A 25,737-nucleotide genomic window follows, 5' to 3' on the forward strand; every position below is an offset into this window, starting at 1 on the left:
CCCACCAGCAGGGCTCCGCAGTCCAGCTCCGGCCAAGCAGCTTCGTCAGCTCAGCGCCTGGGACTAGCCCAGGTCCCCCTCGCTAGTTCCTTGGTTGGCGTCTCTCCCTTCTGGCGTGATTCCCGTCGCCGCCTCTGTGCACAATGCTGGTATGGCCTCTCGATCTCCATTTATCTGGGCCACAAGGTCTGCTCCGCCTCGACCTCCGGTCCCGGCACGTCTTCGGCTTCTCTTCCTCTCCCTTCGGGGAAGCAAGCGGTTCTCGGCCGCGGTCTCTGACCGTTCCCTAGGCTCTCTGCCGGGCCTCGGCGCCTCCTCTGTCAGCCAAGTCCATGCCTCCTCTGGCGAGTCGAAGAAGTGGGCTTTCCCGTTTAGGATGACCTTCATGCGAGCAGGGAACAACAACATGTAGGAGAGCTGCATGGCTCTTAGTTTCTGTTTGACCCGTTCGTAAGACCGGCGTCTGTTCTGTACCTCACGGGTGTAGTCCGGGAACACCAGGATTTTGTGATTGTCCCATAGGAGGTCGGCCGCGCGTCTGGCTTCTGCAAGAATTCTGTCTCGGTCTCTGAAGTTAATAAAGCAAACTATCAACGGTCGGCGCGCGCCCCCGGGGGGTTGCCGGGGGGCCAACAATCTGTGCGCCCTTTCAATCGAGAACCACGGCGACAGCGACTGGTCTGGCATCCAGGATTTGATCCAGCTCTCCAAGAACTCGACTGCTTTGTTCTCTTCCACTCCCTCCGGAAATCCCACAAAGTGCAGGTTGTTCCTCCTGGAGCAATTTTCCGCGTCTTCAGCCCTTCGATGGAGTTCACCACTGCGGGTTTGTAGTTGGGCCACTTTGATTTTGAGCTCAGCAAGGTCGTCCTCTGTCTGTGAGACCCTAGTTTCAACCTCTGTTATGCGGCCCACTGCGTTTCTGAGGTCTTGCCTAATGAGGCCCATGTCAACCCGGACCTCTCCGATCTTGGACTCCACTGCCAGCTGTGAGGACTGAATAGCCGTTAGGATTGCGTTTACTCCGTCTGGAGTGGTGGTTCCCGACAGCGCCGTGGTTTCTCCGTGGGGGGGGCCGGGGCGGTATATTGTTCTATTTTCTGCTGTGAGGCCGGGGGCTGACTGGCAGCCGTGTCTTTTCCCATTCTGCCTCTGGCTTTCTTCCGATTCGAGGAACAAGTCTCCCAAGGGTACCGGGGACTCCGCAGCAGAGGGAGGACGGGTAAAGAGACGGTCCCTGCCTCGGCCCGCTCCCAGCACGTGCCGCCTCCGTGCACAGTCCATGGCCCACTTCGCCTCGGCGACGGCTAGACCGCAGCGCCGGTGCCGGAGTCCCTGCCCGACGCCCTCGCGGCAGATGTGATAGGGCTCATGCTTGTCTCAGCAGAGCCCCGGCCCCAACACACCTTCCTCGAGTATTCACTCCCTACGGGTCAGGGAGTTCTTTCACTGTGCCCCTGGCTTCTCCCTCATGCGACCCGTGTGGGCAGGCCCCCCTCTCCAGGTGTCTCCCCCGCTGGGCCGGGTTCTCCTCAGTGTCTAAAGGGGACCGGCCACTCACCATCTGGGTCCGGTCCCCAGCTCAGGGGTCACTCGTGGGGGCTCGGGCCCCGGCAGCAGCCCACGGCACGCGCGGCCCGCACGGCAGGCCCGCTCACCAACCTCCAGCCGTGGGCCCCAGTGGCAGGGGAGCCCGGGATCCTCCCTCGTCCGCGGCCCCGGGACAGGCCCGGCCCGCTGGGCCCCGCAGGGTCTTCCTCTGCGCCCCTGCGGAGGCCCGAGCCAGCACCGGGGGCTCGATCCAGTCGTGGGGCCCAACCTCAGGTCCAGCGGTCCTCCGCTCCCCCGGGCCCAGTCGCCGACGATACCTGCCGGCAGCCGGCAGTGCTCGCCACTGATTCTTCGGTCCCCAGTCCGGGCGTGGCACGGCGTCTCGCGGCCGGCACCCCTCCACGCAGGGCCCAGATCACAGCCCTCAGCTCCCCACGGGGGCCAACTCCGACAGCCCCAGGCCCCGGCCGCAGCCCAGCTCCTCGCCCCACGGCGCTACTCCGATTCGCACTGACTCCACTCCTCTCCTGTCTCCGGATCCAATCCTCTCCAGGGCACTTCCAGATGTCGGATTTCTTCCGGCTCTTCCACCTCGGGTACTGCAGCACCCACAGGGGGTCTCTTAGGATGTCGCTGCGGTTGCGGTACGGCTTGGCCTTCCGGGCGTATGACGGAGGGGTCCAGAGCACTCTTAGAGTGCGACCGCCATCTTGACACCCGTGGCCACGCCCCCGCCAGTCATACAAATTAAGCACATGTGCTGCTCTCTGTACTTCCTGACTCCCAAGAAGGATGGCAGTCTTCCTCCGATCCTTAACCTCAGGTTCCTGAATTGGTTTCTAGGGAAGGTCAAGTTCATGATTATGTCACTGGTTCAGGTTTCACCGGCATTGATTATGGAACACTGAATGATGTTGAAAGATTTCTAGGATAGGTTCTTTCACATTCCAGTCCCACAGGCCACAGGAAGTTTTGCAATGTTCCACGTTTTACCCATTACCAGTTTATAGTACTTCCTTTTGAGTTGACCTCAGCTCCTTGAGTCTTTACAAAGATGACGGCAGTGATAGCAGCACATCTCAGATGAGTGGGACTCACAGTATGTTCATATTTGCATTACTGGCACATCAAAGCCAGTTCACCCAAGTTGGTGCCTCGCCATCTCCTTTAGACAGTTTCAGTGCTATATAACTTGCAATTTTTAATCAGTTATTCCAAAACTCACCCAGAACCATATCAATGCCTCCTGTTCGATAGGGCAGAACTGGATGCCACTTTGTGTTGAGCGTTTCCTCTTCCACAGAGAAACTGAGACATTCTAGACATGCTTCCAATGTTTTGGCAAGGATCTCAAGTACTGTTTTTTAAGGTCCTACATTTGCTCAGTCGATTGGCTTCTTGCATCACCCTGGTTACACATGCATGCTGGCACATGAGGGTTCTTCACTAGTGTCTCCACTGACAGTGGTTCCAACATCAGGGAGATTTGACAGAATCTATTAAGGTATCCCAGGACACCATAGTGGAGTTGAGATGGGGGGGAAAAGAAGACAACCGCACTCGAGGGAGGCCCTTCTGTCTGCCTTCAGCAGTGACCTTAGTAATAAAGGACGCCTCCAACTTTGGGTGGGGTATGCATCTGGAGGGCTTGGATGTCAGACTTCTTTGGTCTCCATAAGAGCAGAAATTACACATCAGTCTGCTAAACTTTTTCACCCTTTCATTCAAGGTCAGTCGATTCATGTCTTAACGAACAACACAACTGTGATGTGGTACCTGAACTAAAAACAGGGAATCTGCTCTCTGGCTCTCTGTTGAAAAGCCCAGAGATTCTGATCCTGGGTGTATCAACAAGGCCTGTGGCTGCCAGCCAATCACCTGGCGGGTTCCTTAAACACCAGAGTCGATAGCCTCAGTCAGCGATATGTTGCTGACCATCAGTGGCGTCTTTACCCAGAGGTAGTCCAAGATCTATTCACTGCCCTCCAGTACCCATTGCAGGGACCCTTGGGGGAATTATTTCAGTTGATGTGGAAATTTCTGATTCAGTATGAATTTGCTCCCCTCCCCTTGATTCCTCATGTTCTGAGGAAGATTCGCCAGGACCGGGCCCAAGACATTCCTATCATCCCAGATTGGCCAGGAAGGGGGTGGTGCATAGGCGTAAGGCATCTCATTACAACAGCCCCTCTAAGTGCTGGATATGATCCTTTCTCCATGTCACCCTTCACCTAAATTAGTCTATTCAGAGAAGTGGAACAAATGTGTTTTTTGATGTCCAAATGTGGGACTAGATACTCTTACAGCATCCTTATCCTATGTACTAGAATTTGAGTTATCCTTGGCTCATAAAGGCTGTGCAGTACCTACAGTAAAGAGTTATATTTCAACACTTTCCACATTTTTTGTCTACCAAACCACCTCTTCTTGTTCAAATCTCAGATGGTATCAAGATTTCTAAAAGGATTGACAAACGTGTCAGCCTAGGCCATTGATTATGTCACAAAGGGATCATAACCAGGTTCTAACATTTCTTGTGTTACATCAACCGTACTAAAGACTTAAGATCAGATGACCAACTATTCATGTATTACATGGATATCAAAAAAGGTAGAGCAGTCCAAAAACACATGATTTCCAGATAGATCTGTTACACATTAACTAAAAAAGATCTACCTAAAGGAATAAGAGCAAATTCCACCAGAGCCAGTCTTCCACAACAGCTCCAACTAAAGGAGTACCCGTACTAGACATGTGCAAAACGGCCATGCGGTCTTATATCCACAGACTCGCCAAGCATTAGTGTTTGAATTTCGAAGTAAGGAGAGATGGTCACTTTCCCTGCTCTGTATTTTAATATTTTCTAATCTAAACTTTTCTCCACTCCCTCCTCCTTCAAATTATTGCTTGGAAATCTATTAAAAGGTTGAAGTATCCATCAGAAGGAACAGTTACTTACCTTCAGTAATGATCTTTCTGGTGCATACTGGGAAATACTGGGTATAACAGGGAACTAGGGTGCAGACCACTGTGAATAGTTTGATGTAGGCTACGAATGTAACCTCTAGTAGAACTGTAGCATGGTCTGAAAGGGCCCTGGCCAACTGTTTAATTAACATGATCTATGAGCTAACATCTTTAGATGCAACCCAGTAATCTCTTCTTGACCAGCACTTTTGAGTTGTGGAAATGTAAGTGTCCTCGTAGTATTGGGATGCTTGAGCTCCATATGTCGATCAGATTGTGATCTGTTATGATGCCCCTGCATTGTTGAGCAGCTGTGGAGCTGGGGCGGCATAATGCTCCACATTTATTTATTCTTGACTTACTGACTACATTAAAATACCCAGCCATACCTTCTGGAAAAAGTCTGGGCTATCTATGTTTGGGGCATACTTACTGACTAGGGCAATATTGGTAACCAATCAGCACAGCCTGCACCCTTATATATCAACCTTCCCTGTCAGAGAGGGCTTTCTGGGTGACAAACAGGAGCACTTTCCTTCGAACAATTGTGACCTCTTTGGCATATGAAGAGAAGGAAGCTGCAAAATGTAACCAAACCCATTTAGTCCCTAAACACGATTTCATGCATTGAGTGAGGTTAGTTGCAAGTTCAACATCAACATCATGTCTGTGGAATATGCTAAGACTTTTCTGGATTTACAAGATCATTTATTCCACATCTGATGGAGACTTCTAGCTGCAGATTCCTTATCCTTGAGTTCCCTGGTGTCAGCTTCGAATCCGGAATTTTTTGCTGAGCAATACTGTAGGAAGTTGGCTCTGTATATACTATTTCAAAGTAAGAGATAGTGTGCACAGAGTCCAAGGGTTTCCCTTAGAGGTAAGATAGTGGCAAAATTAGATAATTCTAATGCTCTATTTTGTGGTAGCGTGGTCAAGCAGTAGGCTTATCAGAGGGTAGTGTTAAGCATTCGTTGTACACACACAGTCAATAAATGAGGAACACACACTCAAAGACTTAACTCCAGGCCAATAGTTTTTATATAGAAAAATATATTTTCTTAATTTATTTTTAGAACCACAAGTTCAAGATTTGAAGTAAATACATAAAATGCTAAGTACTCCACATAGGTAAGTTAGGAACTTTGAATTAGAGCAATAGCATACAGAGTTTTCGTAAAAATGGCAATCAGCTATTTTAAAAGTGGACACTGTGCAAAAATCAACAGTTCCTGGGGGAGGTAAGTAATGGTTAGTTTGTCAGGTAAGCAAGACAGTTACAAGGCTACGTTCCTAGTCATAGGCAGCCCATCGTTGGGGGTTCAAGGCAACCCCACAGTTACCACACCAGCAGCTCAGGGTCAGTCAGGTGCAGAGGTCAAAGAGGCGCCCAAAACACATAGGAGCCTATGAAGAACAGGGGTGCTCGGGTTCCAGTCTGCCTACAGGTAAGTATCTGCGTCTTTGGAGGGCAGACCAGGGGAGTTCTGTAGAGCACTGGGGGGGGACACCAGTAGGCACACAAAACACACCCTCAGCGGCACAGGGATGGCCGGGTGCAGTGTGCAAAGCAGGCATCGGGTTTTGTATTAGAAACAATGGAGGGACCCGGGGGTCACTCTAGCGGTGCAGGCAGGGCACAGGGGGGCTTCTCGGGCCAGCCACCAACTGGGCTAGGCAGAGGGTCGTCTGAGGGTCACTCCTGCACTTTGGTTCGGTTCCTTCTGGTCCTGGGAGCTGCGGGTGCAGTGCTTGGTCCAGGCATCTGGTTCCTTGTTACAGGTAGTCACGTTCAGGGGAGTTTCTGGATTCTCTCTGCATGCGTTGCTGTGGGGGTCCAGGGGCGTCATCTCGGGCTACTTACGAGGCCGCAGTCGCCTGGGAGCCCTCCCTGTGGTGTGGAGCTCGAGCCGGGGACGTCGGGTGCAGAAAGTGAAGTCTCACACTTCTGGCGGGAAGAGTGAGTTCTTTAAAAGTTGCTTCTTTGTTGCAAAGATGTTGCTGTTGTTGAGCAGAGCCGCTGCTCACAGGAGTTTCTTGGTCCTTTGGTTCAGGGAAGTCCTCTGAGGCTTTAAAGGTCGCTGGTCCCTGTCAGATGCATCGCTGTTGCAGTTTTCTTCGAGTTAGGAGACAGGCCGGTAGGGCTGGGGCCAAAGCAGTTGTCGTCTCCATCGTCTCTGCAGGGCTTTCAGGTCAGCAGTCCTTCTTCTTGTTTCAGGTTGCATCAATCTGATTTCCTAGGTTCTTGGGTGCCCCTAAATACTAAAGTTAGGGGTGGTTTTAGGTCTGGGGGGCAGTAGCCAATGGCTACTGTCGTGGAGGTTGGCTACACCCTCTTTGTGCCTCCTCCCTGATGGGAGGGGGCACATCCCTAATCCTATTGAGGGAATCCTCCAATCTCAAGATGGAGGATTTCTAAAGGCAGTGGTCACCTCAGGACACCTTAGGAGCTGTCCTGACTGGTAGGTGACTCCTCCTTGTTTTTCTCATTATCTCCTCCAGCCTTGCCGCCAAAAGTGGGGGCGGTCGCCGGAGGGGCGGGCATCTCCACTAGCTGGGATGCCCTGGGGTGCTGTAACAAGAGACATGAGCCTTTGAAGCTCACCGCCAGGTGTAACAGTTCCTGCAACGGGAGGTGAGAAGCACCACCACCCAGTACAGGCTTTGTTTCTGGCCACAGAGTGACAAAGGCACTCTCCCCATGTGGCCAGCAACTCGTCTGGTTGTGGCAGGCTGGCAGATACTGGTCAGCCTAGCACTAGGAGTTGACTGGCATTCAGGGGGCATCCCTAAGATGCCCTCTGGGTGTATTTTGCAATAAATCCCAGACTGGCATCAGTGTGCATTTATTGTGCTGAGAAGTTTGATACCAAACTTCCCAGATTTCAGTGTAGCCATTATGGAACTGTGGAGTTCGTGTTTGCCAAACTCCCAGACTGTCAACACCAGAGCAGTACGCGCTCTATTGGCGACAAAAATGCAAAAACCCAGCACTCTCAAAACAACGTAATTTATGCATTGTGCTGATATGTTGTGGTTTAACCTTTTGCATTGCAGAGTTCAATCCTGAAAACGTATTTTTAATATGCTTACAAATACTGTTCCTTTGCAATGTATTGCTGCAGGTTTTCAGAGTGTGTTAGGGTGTGGCCCCTTTCCAGGGCCTTCCAGAGACTTTCCCTGCAACATGCCTGGACGTGGTTCTGGGCTGGGCCAAGACTCTATAAAAGAGACCCAGCCCAACTCCCAGTGCTCACCATTCAGAGGTCCCGGTGCAGAGCAGCAGCTTCTTCCTGAGCTCCTGTCCCGGTGGCCTATTTGGATCTTCCAGTCTTCTGCCCTTCATCCTTCATTGGTGATCATTGTTCCAGGCGGTAAGAAGGTGGTTGGACTGTTCCGACACCATTATTGAGAATTTTCATATTCTTGGTTTAATTTTTAAATGAGTAACAGATTACATGCGCACTACCATTTCTTGACATTTATATGGTAGTTTACAAATAGGCAAGACGCACGATTTGTTTCATAAAGGTTTGACTTTGTTATTCATTGCGTTCTACCATTTCTTGACATTGGCATGGTGGCTTAAGAATCGGCAAGACGCGCGATTCGTTTTCTGGTGTTTAAACATTGTTGTCCATTGCGTGCTACTATTTCCTGACATTTACATGATGTTTTACGAAATGGCAAGAAGCGCAACTCGTTTAATGAGGATTTAACTTTGTTGTTCATTGCGTGCTACCATTTCTTGACATTTACAAGGTGGCTTAAGAATCGGCAAAAGAAGCGTGATTCGTTTAATTGTACTTTGATCTTGTTATTTATTGTGAGCTGTTATTTCTTGACATTTACATCGTGTTTTATGAATCGGCAAGACGCGCAATTCAATTAATGATGATTTGACTTTGATATTCATAGCGTGCTACCATTTCTTGGTATTTTACATGGTGACACTCGAATCGGCAAGACGCACGATTCTCTCCTCGAGTTTATTTCATGTTGTTTATTGTATGCCACTATTCTAAGATATTTATTATGTAATATTCGAGTTGACAAGTTATGTGATTTGTTTCCTGAATCCATATTGTGTTATTCATGGTGCACAATCCTTTTATGGTGTTTACTATATATATATATATATATATATATATATATATATATATATATATATATATATATATCTGCAATATGCGCAATTTGTGTTGAAACATTTTAAGAGTACACAGAAGGCCAGAGTTTCTAGATGCAATATTGTATGGTCCTAGTATACATTCTCAAAACAGGATTTATATGACTGGTTTAAAATTTAGTCAGAATGTTTTTTCTGATTTCTCATGTAAAGGAAAGTACTTGAATAAGAAAGTTTTCATTTACTTCATCTTGATTTCCTTACAGGTATCCGGCCATCTTGAAACTTAGTCATTTTAAACTTAACTCTTAGATTGTTCATGTTTTCAGAGTGACTAGGCTTAGAATCATAGTCTAGTATTGATTTCAGGAGATATAATTTTCATATTGTGTGTTCTAACCTTTTTCTTACTACACGTCTCCTTCCCAGCTGTTCCCTTCCTAATTCCCTCTTCCCCTCTTGAACTCTCTCAGTCTCTGTGATTTATCTATCAGAGTATTGGAGCTGTTCAGTGGTGGACGTGTTTGGAACGTGCACAGACTTTTTTGGCCGTCATGCCTTTTGGTCTGTGTAATGCTCCAGCAGCATTTCAATTTTTCTTGAATGACGTTCTTAGAGAGTACCTCAACATATTTTCCATAGTCTACATCGATCACATTTTGATCTACTCAGACAATGAAAACGAACATGTCCAACATGTCAAGAAAATTCTTGCAGCCCTTCGAAAACACCATTTATATTGCAAACTAACCAAGTGTGAGTTTCATGTTATCACAGTTGAGTTTTTAGGGGTTATTCTTACCCCTCAAGGTATGGTGATGGCAGAAAAGAAAGTAAAAGCCGTATCTGATTGGCCCACACCAAAGACTGTTCGTGATGTACAATGTTTCCTGGGGTTTGCAAATTTTTACCGGAGGTTCATAAATAATTTCTCCCAGATAGTGGCTCCAATCACTAAGCTACTAAGAAAGAAAGAAAAGTTTGTATGGTCCCCAGAAGCTGATCAAGCCTTCTCGACTTTGAAGGAAGCTTTCTCCACTGCCCCAGTCTTGACTCATCCTGATGCGAATCAGCCTTTCATAGTGGAAGCTGATGCTTCCGATGTAGCAATAGGAGCCGTCTTATCACAACGAAATAAAGACACTGGTCAACTTCATCCTGTAGCTTATATGTCTCGGAAGTTGAACGAAGCCGAACAGAACTATGTCATTGCTGAAAAAGAGATTCTGGCGATTTGTGACGCCTTTAAAGAATGGAGACATCATTTGTTGGGTGCCAAATACACTGTCACAGTATATACTGATCATCGTAATCTTCAATTCATGAGTTCCGCCAGACTTTTGACCCCTCGGCAATTACGCTGGATGCTTTTTTTTGCCGAATCTGATTTTGTAGTAACCGTCCGGCCTGGTAAAGATAATCGCAAGGCTGACGCCTTGTCCCGTCAAGAGTCTACCACGTTGCCTGCATTTCAAGCCTCCAGAGCTATCATTGCTCCTGACAAGGTTCTATGTATCATAAAAACTGAAGATTTCTTTGAAGAAATTCGCAACTCTTTCACTGTTGAAAAATGGCAAACATGGGCCCAAGCAGATCCCAAAAGGTCAATCAAGCAAGGTTTACCCTTTCATGACGCTCGTTTGTTTGTACCCACTACCAAACTTCGCAAGATAGTGTTTCATTGGTTGCATGTTATACCTACGGCAGGTCACCCAGGTACTCCTAAAACTCTTGAACTGATCCAACGCTATTTTTGGTGGCCTACCCTAACAAAAGATATAAATGCAATGGTAAACAACTGTGAAGTTTGTGCTCGCATTAAAACAAGTCATTCAAAACCAAAAGGGTTGTTACATCCACTTCCAACCCCAAGTCGTCCATGGGAGCACATTTCTTTAGACTTTATTACCGGTCTGCCAGTGGTTCAACAGCATTCAGTAATTCTGGTGGTAGTAGATAGTCTCACGAAATATGGACATTTCATCGCCTGTAAAAAATTGCCCACTTCTAGTGAATTAGCAACTATTTTACTGAACAGAGTGGTTCGTTATCATGGACTGCCAAAGGTTATCCTCTCCGATCGGGAGTCACAATTTTCCTCCAATTTCTGGAAGACATGGTGTAAAACACTCCAAGTGACATCTACTCTATCTACTAGTCACCATCCTCAAACAGATGGTCAAACAGAGAGACTAAATCAGACTTTGAAACAATACCTACGTGCCTACGCTGAAAAGGCACTTCATTTTTGGACATCTATGCTCTGGTTAGCTGAGTTAGCTTACAATAACTCATGCCACACATCTATTGGCGTTACACCCTTTTTTGGTTTATTTGGCTATCATCCTGACACCTTGCCCATCACAATTCCTCAAGAAAGCTCTCTTACTCCAGCTGTGTCAGAAACCATTCAGCATTTACATCAAACCCAGAAACTGATTCAACAGCATTTAGAAAAAGCCAAACAAAAATATAAAAGGCATTATGACAAGAAACATTGTGAGGGACCGCAATATCAACCAGGTAACAAAGTGTGGCTTTCCACAAAACATACAGACTTCAAGAAGAAGCACATGTTTAACCCCAAATTCATAGGTTCTTATACTGTCCTTCAGCAAATCAATCCGGTGACCTATAAAATACAATTGCCCAGATCCTTACGGATTCATCCAGCGTTCCTGCAGGTTTTCAGAGTGTGTTAGGGTGTGGCCCCTTTCCAGGGCCTTCCAGAGACTTTCCCTGCAACATGCCTGGGCGTGGTTCTGGGCTGGGCCAAGACTCTATAAAAGAGAGCCAGCCCAACTCCCAGTGCTCACTATTCAGAGGTCCCATTGCAGAGCAGCAGCTTCTTCCTGAGCTCCTGTCCCGGCTGACTGAATCCATATTGTGTTATTCATGGTGCACAATCCTTTTATGGTGTTTACTATATATATATATATATATATATATATATATATATATATATATATATATCTGCAATATGCGCACTTTGTGTTGAAACATCTTAAGAGTACACAGAAGGCCAGAGTTTCTAGATGCAATATTGTATGGTCCTAGTATACATTCTCAAAACAGGATTTATATGACTGGTTTAAAATTTAGTCAGAATGTTTTTTCTGATTCTCATGTAAAGGAAAGTACTTGAATAAGAAAGTTTTCATTTAATTCATCTTGATTCCCTTACAGGTATACGGCCATCTTGAAACTTAGTCATTTTAAACTTAAGTCTTAGATTGTTCATGTTTTCAGAGTGACTAGGCTTAGAATCATAGTCTAGTATTGATTTCAGGAGATATAATTTTCATATTGTGTGGTCTAACCTTTTTCTTACTACCGGTCTCCTTCCCAGCTGTTCCCTTTTTAATCCCCTCTTCCCCTCTTGAACTCTCTCAGTCTCTGTGATTTATCTATCAGAGTCTTGGAGCTGTTCAGTTGTGGATGTGTTGGGAATGTGCACAGACCCTGAGGATCTGGTGACTCTGACACAGACCATATACTCTTTATGGCTACCCTGCACTTACAATGTCTAAGGGTTTGCTTAGAAACTGTAGGGGCATAGTGCTCATGCACATATGCCCTCACCTGTGGTATAGTGCACTCTGCCTTAGGGCTGTAATGCCTGCTTGAGGGGTGACTTATCTATGACACAGGTAGTGTGAGGTTGGCATGGCACTCTGAGGGGAGTGCCATTTCGACTTAGTCATTTTCTCCCCACCAGCACACACAAGCTGTGAGGCAGTGTGCATGTGCTGAGTGAGGGGTCCCCAGGGTGGCATAAGACATAGGCCCTCATTACGAGCCTGGCGGTCTATGACCGCCAGGCCCGCGGTCGGCGGGAGCACCGCCGACAGCCTGGCGGTGCCCCGCAGGGCATTCTGACCGCGGCGCTTTGGCCGCGGTCAGAAGAGGGAAACTGGCAGTCTCCCGGCAGTTTCCCGCTGCCCCATTGAATCCTCCAAGGCGACGCAGCTTGCTGCGCCGCCGAGGGGATTCTGACACCCCCTACCGCCATCCTGTTCCTGACGGTTCGCCCGCCAGGAACAGGATGGCGGTAGGGGGTGTCGCGGGACCCCTGGGGGCCCCTGCAGTGCCCATGCCAATGGCATGGGCACTGCAGGGGCCCCCGTAAGAGGGCCCCGCTCAGTATTTCACTGTCTGCATTGCAGACAGTGAAATACGCGACGGGTGCTACTGCACCCGTCGCACCTTCCCACTCCGCCGGCTCGATTACGAGCCGGCTTCATCGTGGGAAGGTCGTTTTCCCCTGGACTGGCGGGCGGCCTTTTGGCGGCCGCCCGCCAGCCCAGGGGAAAACTCAAAATACCCGCCGCGGTCTTGCGACCGCGGTACGGTATTTTGGCGGCTCCCGCCAGGCGCGCGGTCACCGCGTCCGGCGGGAGTCGTAATGAACCCCATAGTGCAGCCCTTAGAGACCTTCCCTGGAATCAGGGCCCTTGGTACCATGGGTACCATTTACAAAGGACTTATCTGAGTGCCAGGGCTGTGTCAATTGTGGAAGCAAAGGTACAGTTTAGGGAAAGAACACTGGTGCTGGGGCCTGGTTAGCAGGGTCCCAGCACACTTTCAATCATAACTGGCATCAGCAAAAGGCAAAAAGTCAGGGGGTAACCATGCCAAGGAGGAATTTCCTTACAAATACCCTGCACATGCTATGGGGTGGCGTCGTTCAGATCTTCGTGTGTCCTTCGGCTCCGCGTGGCGTCGTTGGAGCTGCCGGTGATGACACGGTCACCTATAAAGGCACCACCCCGGTGCGCGTACGTCAGTTCTTTTCCTTCTGCGCCGGTTAAGCGCAGGTTCTGGATCAAACTATCCTCTGCCTTTTTTGGCATGCTTTTTTCGACCTTTTTGTCTAAATATTTTTTAGGCTGTGCAAGATGTCCTTGAGGAAGACGGGGTTCAAGCCTTGTGACACCTGCCATCGTGCCATGTTGGAGACGGACCCCTGTCAGGTATGTCTCTGGTGCTGCGACAGAAACCATGACTCAAAGTTGTGTACCGACTGCCGGGCCATGGCCCCAAAAGCTTTGAGAAAGCTGTCTCTGAAGCTCATGAAGGCCGGGCAGTCAACGTCGGTAGGCGCAACTCCTAGGAGGTCACAGTCCCGCTCGAGGAGGAGATCGCAGGACCCCTCCCAGAGCTCTAAGTCCTCTTCTTGTCATTCTCAGGGCACTCGGGGAAGAGGCACAAAAAGAAGAAGAAGCCCAAGAGGACTTCAACTTCGCCGTTCCCTTTGGCCGACGAGGCATGATGGGAACATCGACGTTCCCAGCATAGTTCGGCAGAGCCTATGCCACGGCCGACTTCGCGTCTCCCCCCTATCCGGGAGCCAGAGCGACCCCCGCTCAATTTAAAGAATTTTAGAAAGCCATGCGCCTCGTATTTGAGCAGTCTGCCCCTGCTGGTGAGTCTTGCGGATCGACGCCGGTAGCCTCGGATACGGCGTCATTGGGGACCCCAGGATCTGATATCGGATTTGGATCGACGCCGGTTCCACACAATTAGCTTCCTCTGGCATCGGTCCCAATGTCGACACTCCCCCCACCACTGGCGCCCACCGGTGGTGCGAGCCCCATCTTCATTCCGGATGATCCAGAGTCAAAACTACATGGTACAAAGCCAGTTCTGACTTCAACGGCACTGACGTGGCCCAGATCAGTGCTTGAGGCTTATTTCGAACAGCCAGGTACAGGTGAGGAATGGGAGGTGTCTGAGTGCCCTTTAGAATACAGATTGGAGCAGGACTGGTCTGTGGTTCTAGGGGAAGCCAGTGGACTGGATACTTCTCCAGATACTGGCATGCTCTCACCTCTTTCTGTGGCTCTGGACGAGGGAGCTTCATATGCTATGGTGGTCCGTAGAGCAGCTGAGGTATTGGACCTAGAGTTGCCTATGGTGCCGGTCAGGACTAACATCCTGACAGAGATGCTTCAGTCCGGGGTTTCTACATCGAAGCCGATGTTACCCTTCAAGGAATCCCTTACTGATGTCCTGCTGGAAACGTGGTCCAAACCCAGCACAGGGGCTCCTGTAAATAGGACAATCGGCAGCCACCACTGATCAGCTCCTACTGACCCTAGTTTCCTCATCCAACACCTCACCCTGGAGAGCTTGGTGGTCTAAGCTTCCACTTCTCAGGGTGCCTTTCCTTCTGTTCCCCCAGATAGGGAATCCAAGAGGTTGGACCAACTTGGGAACAAGATGTTTTCTTCCTCCAGCCTGGCATTGAGGTCCGTAAACACCTCATGCTTTTGGGCTGTTTTTCCCATACGTTATGGGATACAGTGGCACAGATGCTGCCCCAGGTCCCGGATGGCATGCAGGACATTCTCATTCAAGCTGTCAAAGATGGGAGAGACACAGCCAAGTATACGATTCGGTATGGTTTGGACACGACTGACTCGCTGGGCAGGGCAATTTCATCAACAATGACCCTTCCTCGCCACGCCTGGCTTCGTACTTCTGGCTTTTCAAGGGATGTCCAGGCAAACCTGATGGACATGCCCTTAACTGGCCTCACATCTTTTTGGAGAAAAGAGAGACTCAGCACTTGAGCGGTTCATGGACTCATGAGCTATGGCCAGATCCTTGGGCCTCTCGGCGCCTGCTCCCCAGCAGTCTGCCTTTCGCCCCTTTCAAGGCCTTGGAAGGGGTGTGGTACAACACCACACATTGGTCAGCCATCGTCCTCCACCATCTCAGCAACCAGTGCGAGGACGAGGTCGTAGTACCTTCAGACCCAGAGGGTCTAGCCAGAGTTCAGCCACCACCCAGCACCCCTCTTCCACAGCACCCAAGTCCCCATAGTATGATTCTGCAAGACAATGTTCATCCAATTGGAGGGGGGATTCAATTTCATCTCCCTCCCTGGCGGTCCATAACATCGGACAAATGAATCTTGCAGGTCATACAGAAGGGGTAGTCCCTCCCCTTCCAGTCTTTCTCTCCCTCTATGCCTCCATTGAAAGAACAGCTGATGTAGGATCCTTTAATCTTGCTCTGTGAGGAAGTTACGGCTCTCTTGGCCAAGGGAGCCATCGAAAGGGTCCCGATGACAGAAGTAGGCAGTGGTTGTTATTCCTGCTACTTTCTGATTCCAAAAAAGAACAAGGGTCTTTGTCCTATATTGGATTTAAGGGACGTCAATCTCTTTCTCAAAAAGGAGAAATTCAAGATGCTCACTCTTGCTCAGGTCTTGTCCGCACTACACCAAGGAGACTAGATGGCAGCTTTGAACTTGCAGGATGCATATTTTCACGTCCCCATCCTGCCCACCCACAGGCATTACTAGCGGTTCAAGGTGGGCCACAAATACTTTCAGTTTACCGAACTCCCCTTTGGTCTCACCAATGCCCCTCAGGGGATCACCAAGGTGATGGCAGTGTTAGCAGCTCATCTCCACAGGTTAGGGATTTCAGTCTTCCCCCTACCTCGACAACTGGCTGTTGAAGACTCCAACACCCCAGCCTCTCGTCAACCACCTTCATACGATGGTGAACCTCCTGCAGTCACTGGGGTTCACTATAAATATGCCAAATTCACACCTGACTTCCTTTCATAAGCTCCCTTTCATCAGAGCTGTTCTGGATTTTGGTGAGACAGACTCTGAGGTTGTTGGGACTCATGGCCTCCTGCATCCTGTTAGTCAAGCATGCCAGATGGCACATGAGGGCTCTGCAGTGGGACCTGAAGTTCCAGTGGGCTCTGCATCAGGGAAATCTTACTGACACGGTTCAGATCTCAGAGGGAACTGCAAAAGACCTGCAATGGTGGTTAGTGAACTGCGATTGCGTCAAAAGCAGACTCCTCTCCTTTCCCCAGCCAGATCTCACAGTAGTGACAGATGCCTCACTTCTGGGATGGGGCGGCCATTTATGAGAGGCAGAAATCTGAGGCCTCTGGTCTCTGGCAGAATCCGGACTCCATGTCAACTTTCTGGAGCTCCAGGTGATCCGACTGGCATTTCTTCTTGTTGGAAAAGGGAAGATGGTGCAGGTGTTCATGGATAACACCACCGCAATGAGGTACTGCAACAAGCAGGGCGGTGTGGGGTCATGGGCCTTTTGTCAAGAGGCTCTGCATCTCTGGACATGGCTGGAACAGCAAGGCATAACCCTGGTAGTTCAACACCTGACAGGTTCTCTGAATGCCAGGGCAGACAAACTCAGCTGTCGATGCCTAGGGGATCACAAATGGTATTTCCATCCGGAGGTAGAGCAAGGACTCTTTCAGCAGTGGGGAAAGCCTTGGTTAGATCTGTGCGCCTCTGCAGAGAAGGCGCAATGTCAGTAGTATTGCGCGTTGCAGTTTCCAAGGCGGCAATCGCTCTGCAATGCTTTTTATCACGAGTTGAGTTCAGGCCTCCTGTATGCTTTTCCACCCATACCACTTCTGCCCAGAGTTCTCAAGTAGATGAAGAATGACCGGGCCCAAATCATCCAGATTGGGCACGGAGAGTCTGGTATCCCAAGCTTCTGAAAATGAGCATCAGTCCTCCGATCAGGTTGCCTCTTCGGAAGATCTTCTGTCGCAGCAGCAGGAAAAGGTTCTCCACCTGAACCTGTCAACTCTGCGCCTTCATGCATGGAGATTGAGGGGTGGCAGTAGATGGCTTTTGACCTTCCTCCTGAAGTCTGTAAAGTTATTTTTGCAGCCAGGTGCCCCTCTACTAACATGGCATACGCCTGCCATTGGAAAAGCATTGTATATCAACGTACAGAAAGGTCAATTGGTCCTCTTTCTGATATCCTTCTCTTTACACTTTCCCTTGCCCAGCAGGGTTCTGCCTTGGGTACTCTCAAGGGCTATCTTTCTACCTTATTGGCATTCCTTCAGCTGCCTGACCAGCCTTCACTTTTCAAATCTCCAATTGTACATACATTCCTCAAAGGGCTTGTACATATGTTTCCCCCTACGCCCTTTGTTATGCGCCAGTGGGACTTAAATTTCGTCCTCACATTTCTTATGTGTGCTCCCTTCGAGCCCTTACACAACTGTCCCCTACAGCTGCTCACCATCAAGACAGCCTTCTTAGTGGCAATAACATCTGCCAGGACGGTGAGTGAGATGCAGGCCCTTTCATCCAAGCCACCGAATCTCACCATATTTTCAGTCAAGGTGGTTCTCAAAACTTGTGCCTTTTTCCTCCCCAAGGTGGTGACACCATTTCAACTGGGTCACATCACCCTGACCACCTTCTTTGCTCCACTGCATTCCTCTAAGGAAGAGGAGCGACTCCACCGGCTGGACCCATAAAGAGCGTTGTTGTTCTACCTTGACTGCACAAAAGAGTTCTAGGTGGATGATCAACTCTTTGTGGGGTGCGTAGGAATACATAGGGGTCGGGCAGTGCAGAAGCTAACCACTTCACGCTGGGTCATTCTCTGCATCAAGATCTGCTACGCACTGGCCAGGAAGCAGCCTCCTGAGGGCTTGAGGGTTCATTCTACCAGGGGCTAAGCTGTTACCACTGAGCTAGCGCAGGGCGTTCCAGTCCTTGATATTTGTCAGGTGGTAACGTGGGCGTCTTTGCAAAACATTACTGCCTGGACAGTCAGGTACAGAGAGACGGACACTTTGCCTGTTCGGTCCTACAGGACTTTTTAGTGTAGTAGAGGTATTGCAGCACACCACCAGGAGGTTATGGCTTGGGTATCTATTCAAAGGTAAGGAATCAGCAAGTCTCTATCAGATGAACAAGTTACTTACCTTCGGTAACGCATTATCTGGTAGAGACTCCATCTAACCGTAGATTCCTTACACCCACCCATGCCTGCTGGCTCTGCGGATATGTCTAGTAGGGTTAGGGTTTATCCCTTTCAGGGCCCTAGTTTTGCACAAACTGTTGATTCTATCCATGACTCTGCTCTTCTGGTGTGGAAATTTGTGGGTAAAAGAACTGACGTACACGTGCCAGGGTGGTGCCTTTATAGGTGACTGTGACGTCACAGACGGCTCCAACAACGCTGATGATGCCATGCGGAGCCAAACGACACACACAGATCCAAACAACGCCACCCGACCGCGCGCGCAGGGTATTGCTCAGCAAAACATTCCGGATTTCAAAGGTAAGGAATCTGCAGCTAGATAGAGTCTTTATCAGATAATGCGTTACCGAAGGTTAGTAACTTGTTCATATAGTCCGTGTCATGAGTTCTCATTATCTATGAGTGTCAATCCCCTACATCTCATAAAGTCTTTGAAAGATGACTTACCAAATTTGTCATGCAAAAAAGCAAGTCACACTCAAGACTCAACTAAGTAACTGAAACAACTTGATGGCCAATAGGCCCAGTAAAACTCTTTATTAGGGATTATACTCAAGGCTTCAGACAGCACAGTCGTTTCCCACCGCTGCAATGAGAGGTTGGCAGAGTGGAGTTTGTGAGTGCATGTATGAACAGGCAGAAACAGTTAAACATCACAATGTCTGCATGTAATCCCTAGTTCTCTCATAGGGGATCTCCATTGATAGTCATAAGCACTGGATAGTCCCACCCATGTGCAGGGACCCCGGAATACTTTATCACATTATATCTTCTTGAATGAAGATGTTCGCCTTTCTTCGGGAAGGCTTTCAGAGTCACTTAAGAAATAAAAATATTATGCAGGCTATAGGAATAGGCTACTGTAGCCCTATTCTTCATATTGTAGTTAAAACAGGGGCCAGGAGAATTGTAAATGCATACAAATTTATGATGTTTCTGTAAGCATAAATCGCTTCGACAAACCCTTTTTTAATAGAATATACGGATAAAGGACAGCAGGACAGTGTAGCCCCAAACGCTGTCATTATAAGAGTTAAAAATAGAGGTTGTGCCTTTAAGACTCTAGGGACCACCAGAATCCCATCATGCTCAGAAGGTGCAGGTGACAGTTGCTTCAGTTCTTTTTTCCGGTACAAGTTGTCAGGCCCTTGGAGCACTAAAATCTGCCCTTTTAGGCATTTTCTCTTAAAAATTCACCTGTGAATTTGTGACAACCACTTTATTTTACGTTTTTCATCTCTCCCTTGCATTTGCTGTAATTGTCTGACAGGAATTTGTGGTATTTTATCTTTACAAATGCCATCTTTTTTTGGCAAATGCCCTACCTGTGAGAGAAAGAAAGCCAAAACAGACCCTCAATGACATCTGTATTTGTCTTGCAGCAAGTAATGTTCCTGAAGATTGTCAACACTGCAGGAACTTTTCCAGACGAACCCTCAGTGAAGGGGAGAAGATTTGCCTTCATGGTGCAGAAGAACGGTGGAGACAGCAAACACAGTCCAAGGTGGGACTTCAGAGTGAGAAGAGGGTCAGCTCTCTACCAGGGCTCTGTCCTCTGGTAGATGTGGAAGATCCAAAAAGAGGTTTCCATCCCAAAAACAATGCCATGTTCTGTCACCCTCGTGGGCATCGATGTCAAGAGGTACAGCACTGACTTGATTGCTGTCAAGGTCTGGATTGACATTGAGAAGGAGACTGACGTAGAGACAGGGTAGGTCGATGCCAAAGACTCACAGCGTCGACACATAGATGGAGATCGACACCAGGGAATAGGTCGACATTGAGACATGGAGTTGTTGACCTTGAGGAGTGGTTTGACATCAAGGAAGCAATAGAGCTCAACGTCAAGGAGCAGATCAATGCCAAGACATCACAGGAGGTCAATGTCGAGGAGCATATTTACTTCAAGGACACGTCAAAGGAAGAGGAGACAAATTTCTTCAGCACCAGGATCTGAGTATTCTAGGATTTAGGCCCTCATTACAACCCTGGCGGTAAATGCCGCCGACTGCCATGCTGATGGCCGCCAACATACCATGGCCGCTGAGGTATACCGTTACGGGTATTATGACCCACACAGAGAAATCCGCCACTTTACAGACACCGACACAAGTCCGCCATCCCAAAGGTCAGTGATAAACTGGCGGTACCAAAACCCACACAGTTATGCCAACAGAAATGCACCCACAGCATCATGACCCACGAATCACCGCAGCGGTCATTCAATCCTGGTAAACCATTGGTGGTACACACCGCTGTGCTCAAAATACACAGACACTAACAAAACTACACCACACTGGACAATTCAAACTATACACACCTGACACACATACACACACCACACCCACACACCCAATCCAATATAAAGCACACCCACAATACCCACAACCCCTTAAAACAAAAATAAATATCTGAGCCACATAACACCATCACCCATACACCATCCTCACACCTCACAGCACACACCCCAACACATCACCCCACACACCCTCACACATACCACCCACACTACACCCATGGTACTACAAAGACACCCCAGGTTCTCAGAGGAGGAGCTAAGGGTCATGGTGGAGGAAATCATCCGGGTAGAGCCACAGCTATTCAGATCACATGTGCAGCAGACGTCCATTGCAAGGAAGATGGAGCTATGGCGTAGTCATGGACAGGGTCAATGCCGTGGGACAGCACCCCAGAACAAGGGATGACATCAGGAAGAGGTGGAACGACCTACGGGGGAAGGTGCGGTCCGTGGTAGCAAGACACCAGATAGCTGTACAGAGGACTGGCGGTGGACCCCCACCTCCTCCCCCACAACTAACAACATGGGAAGAGCAAGTCTTGGCGATCATGCATCCTGAGTGCCTTGCAGGAGTAGCAGGAGGACCGGTCTCTGTTAAGTCCAATCTTTACTACTATATCCCCACCCTACCTGCGTGCCATCACAAACTCCTACCCCTACCCTCACCCCCATCACTCCACCAGCTCACGTATACCCTACTATCACAGCCCAACCATCCCAATACCAAGCCCTGCATGCAACACCAATGCACGGACACCCATCACACACCTGCATGGACACCCTTCACCACAGCATGCACACTAGTGACAATCACTTAGCCAAACCAATAATATCTCACACAACCCAAACGTGCCTTGCTAATAACAACCATAGAGGGAAACATATCCATGTACAAGATGGCACACGCAGATACAATAACACTGCATTTACATCCCCACAGGACCCCCACTCAATGTCACCGGAGAGGAGGTGCCACCAACTTCCAGTCCCCCCACAGAAGAGGCCCACTGTGATGACAGCAGCTCTGCAAGCATGGATCACGATGACCAACCTGGCCCATCAGGGACCTCTGGACAGTCGGTTACCCTGCCACAGTCCCAACTCACCACAGAGCCTCCCCCCAAGGAAACACCAGCACAGCACCCACCCAGCGGGCCCATCCCTCTGTCTCCATGACACGTCAATCAGCAGTGTGTCCACCACTACAGGGACCCCAGGCCACCACAAAAACACAGGACGATCAGGGACCTGGGGTCAGTGGCAGTGGGCACACTGTTCAGGGAACAGAGGCACAGGACAACAGGGAAGCTAGGAGGACTGCTGTGCAACAGGGGGAGGTCAGGCTCAGGGAACCGACCCTCCACGAGGCACTCACCAACATCCTGGGAGCATACCACCATTTCCAGGAGACCATGGGCCAGATACTGTACAAGTTGCAGGAGACCCAGCGGCTGCAGGAGGGACAGTACTTGGGGATCAAGGTGGACCTGAAAGACATCCACACCACCCTGAGCACCATTGCAGTGGTACTGGCAGACAAGTCCAACACCATGAGGGGAGGCAGTGGCACAACAATGGGCCCCTGACACTAGCCACACTGAAGAACAGCCCTCCACCTCCCCAGCGCTAGTGGACAGGAGGCCCCGCCACAGGAACAACAGGCCACCAGCACCCCACCCCCTGCAGAAGGAGAACCACCCAACAAATGGTCCCTGCAATCCAGGCAGAAGCCAGAGAACATTGCCAAGACCCCGCCAAGTATGGAGTCTGTCAAATGATTGAAATATGTGTTAGTTTCACAAGCTGTAAATATTGCAATTCAAATGTACAGTTATGAATACATAGGTATGACCTGTAGTTGGCAGCAGTAAACACACCAGGAGCCAGAGTGGGGCACAGAGATCTGAAAATAGAGATGCGATAGGGTACAGTAAGTGGCCATAGGCATAGGGAAATCAGGCTGCCATGTCCAATGTCTAACACAAAACTGCAATGGAAAGTGAAGTTATGGCGTCTTACCTGTGTGTCACTGGAAGTACTGTTGAATGAGTAAACTTCTGTTGTCCACATCTTCTTCCTATGCCTCCTCTTCCTCACTGTCTACAGGCTCCACCGCTGCCACAAGACCATCTCCAGGCTCATCCTACTGCAGAAAGGCACCTGGCGTCTCAAGGACAGGTTGTGCAACATGCAACAATGATCTGGCACACCTTCTTCTGTGAGTAGTACAGGGATCCACCTGTCAGATGGAGGCACCGGAATCTGGCCCACAGGAGGCCAAAGGTTCTCTCAATTATCCTCCTTGTTCGCCCATGTGCCTCATTGTAACGTTCCTCTGCCCTTGTCCTGGAATTCCTCACTGGGGACAGTAGCCATGAGAGGTTGGGGTAACCAGAGTCACCTGCAAATATCGAGGGATACCTGTTAGAAACACACTCACCCTGAGGGACAACCCCACACCCATATACCTACATCAACTGGGTGGGGACCATAGGGTCACCTATTAGCTACACCTGGTGCCTCTGGAGTTGAGCCATCACATATGGAATGCTCCTATTCCTCAAGATAAAGGCATCATGCACAGAGCCAGGATACTTGGTATTCACATGGGAGATGTACTGGTCCGCCAAACACACCATCTGCACATTCAGAGAGTGAAAGCTTTTTCTATTCCTGAACACTTGTTCATTTCTCCAGGGGGGGAGGGACAAATGCTATATGTGTCCCATCAATGGCACCAATGATGTTGGGGATATGTCTGAGGGCATAAAAGTCAGCCTTCACTGTGGCCAAATCCTCCACCTGGGGGAATATGATGTAGCTGTGCATGTGTTTCAGCAGGGCAGACCACACTCTGGTCAACACGTTGGAGAACATTGGCTGAGACATCCCTGATGCCATGGCTACTGTTGCTTGGAAGGAACCACTTGCCAGGAAATAGAGCACTGACAGGACCTGCACTAGAGGGGGATACCTGTGAGTGGGCGGATAGCTGAAATCAGGTCTGGCTCCAATTGGGCACACAGTTGTTGGATTGTGGCCCTATCAGTTCTGTAGGTAAGGATGATGTGTCTGTCCTCCATTGTCGCCAGGTCCACCAGGGGTCTGTACACGGGGAGGATGTCTCCATCTCCTATTCATCCTTAGCGGTTGAACTCTAGGGTGGAAAACGGTGAGCAGAGGGTCATATTCACACATATGTGAAATTAATAATGCAATTTTCCCTTTACAGAAACAGCATGTGAATACGAAAGTCTGTTGATGTGCCAATGTCTGCTGTGACACAGTTAGGTGCCATGGTCTGTGCCCCCCTGAAATGGCGGCTGCCTGACCTATGAGGAGAGACAAGTGGAAATGAGGTAATTCCGCTGGCATTGTGCGCCGTTGCGGTAGGTGCTCGATGACCGCCGCGCAACTTCGCATTGGTTATCATTGCACCCTATGGGTTGCAGGAGCCAATAGCGATGTACGCCGGCGGTGACAGTACGCACCAACGCGGACGTGACCGCATTTTCTATCTGTTCACTCAATTGCTACCTGACCTTCAACAGGAGAGGATCTACACTGCACGTGCTGCTGTGACCTGTGTCTGGAAGCGACAATGGCTCGAATGTCTGGGGAAAGGGCCCCCGCCTTTACTTCGGAGGAGTTGGAGAGACTGGTCGTTGGGGTCCTACCCCCGTACACTTTACTCTATGGTCGTCCAGACAAACAGGTGAGTACACTGTGAGCATGATGCGTGGGCCATGAATGTATGGATTGCTGTGTGTGTAAGCCTCGTGTAGGGGGGTGCTGAGGGGTCCTGGACAAAGTGCTGCATGTCTGGTGGTCAATGTCTGTGCGTAAGGGGATGGAAGGGATATTGTGGGCCATGAGTGTAATAGTCCGGACGGTATGACTAATCCCTTTTTTCAATGCATGTTTTCCTGCAGGTCAGTGCCCATCAGAAAAAGGGTATTTGTCGTGCCATCGCCAAGGAGGTGCGGACCCTGGGGGTATTTGACAGGCGGAGCACCCAGTGGCGCAAACAGTGGGAGGACATGTGCCGCTGGGCAAGGAAGACAGCAGAGGGCCAGCTGGGGCTGGCCTCCCAACGAGGAAGGGGTGCCCGTTGTACCCTGACCCCCCTGATGTTCTGCATCCTGGCGGTGGCCTATCCGGAGTTTGATGGGCGCTTGAAGGCATCACGGCAGCCACAAGGGGGTGAGTACAGATTCTGAATCATGACTTTGCGTGCGCTAAAGTTGTACCTGGGTGGGTGATGTGGGCTGTGGGTGCCCGTAGGCCAGGGCGAACTGGCAGGGTAGGTCCCTTGAGGGGCAGGCTCTGAAACACTCCAACCCCAATAGTGTTAGTGGGCATCTACTACTGGGCAGGGTCCTGTTGGTTTCAGGTGTGGAGCCAATGGCATTGGGCAATGTACCCCATGGGCTGGTGACTAGCTTTGTAACTGGTAGTGCATGGCCTAGTGCATAGGGCTGATCCCTGTGTGTTGTGTACACCAACGGTCGTGTTGTTGCTGGCATTGACCAAGTGTATCCTCTGTCTCTCCCCCCCTTCTTGTTTTGTCACCCTGTCCTTGTGTGCATTAGCATCATCTGGCAGAGGAGAAGAGGCACCGGAGACGGAGGGAGATGCATCCCACATGGGCCTGGAGGCCGAATCCACCGATGGTGAGGGCACCAGTGGGACGGAGGGTGAGGGGAGCACCACGACGGAGACAGGAGGGGACACTACAGACAGCGACTCCTCCTTCGATGGAAGCTCCCTGGCGGTGGCAGAAACCTCTGTGCCCACCCCAAAAACAGGTACAGCCGCCACCCCCGTACCAGCACCGCCCACCCAGCAGCCCCTCACCGTGTTTCCCATGCTCGCTCACCCGGGAGGGTGGACATCTCCTTCGCCCCAGGAACCTCAGGCCCTGCCACAGTCATCCCTGCTGCCCTCAGTGAGGAGGCTATTACCTCCTGAGAGCCCTCACTGTTGGGCAGTCAACCATACTG

This window comes from Pleurodeles waltl, chromosome 4_2, assembly GCF_031143425.1.
Source record: "Pleurodeles waltl isolate 20211129_DDA chromosome 4_2, aPleWal1.hap1.20221129, whole genome shotgun sequence".
Lineage (NCBI taxonomy): Eukaryota > Metazoa > Chordata > Amphibia > Caudata > Salamandridae > Pleurodeles > Pleurodeles waltl.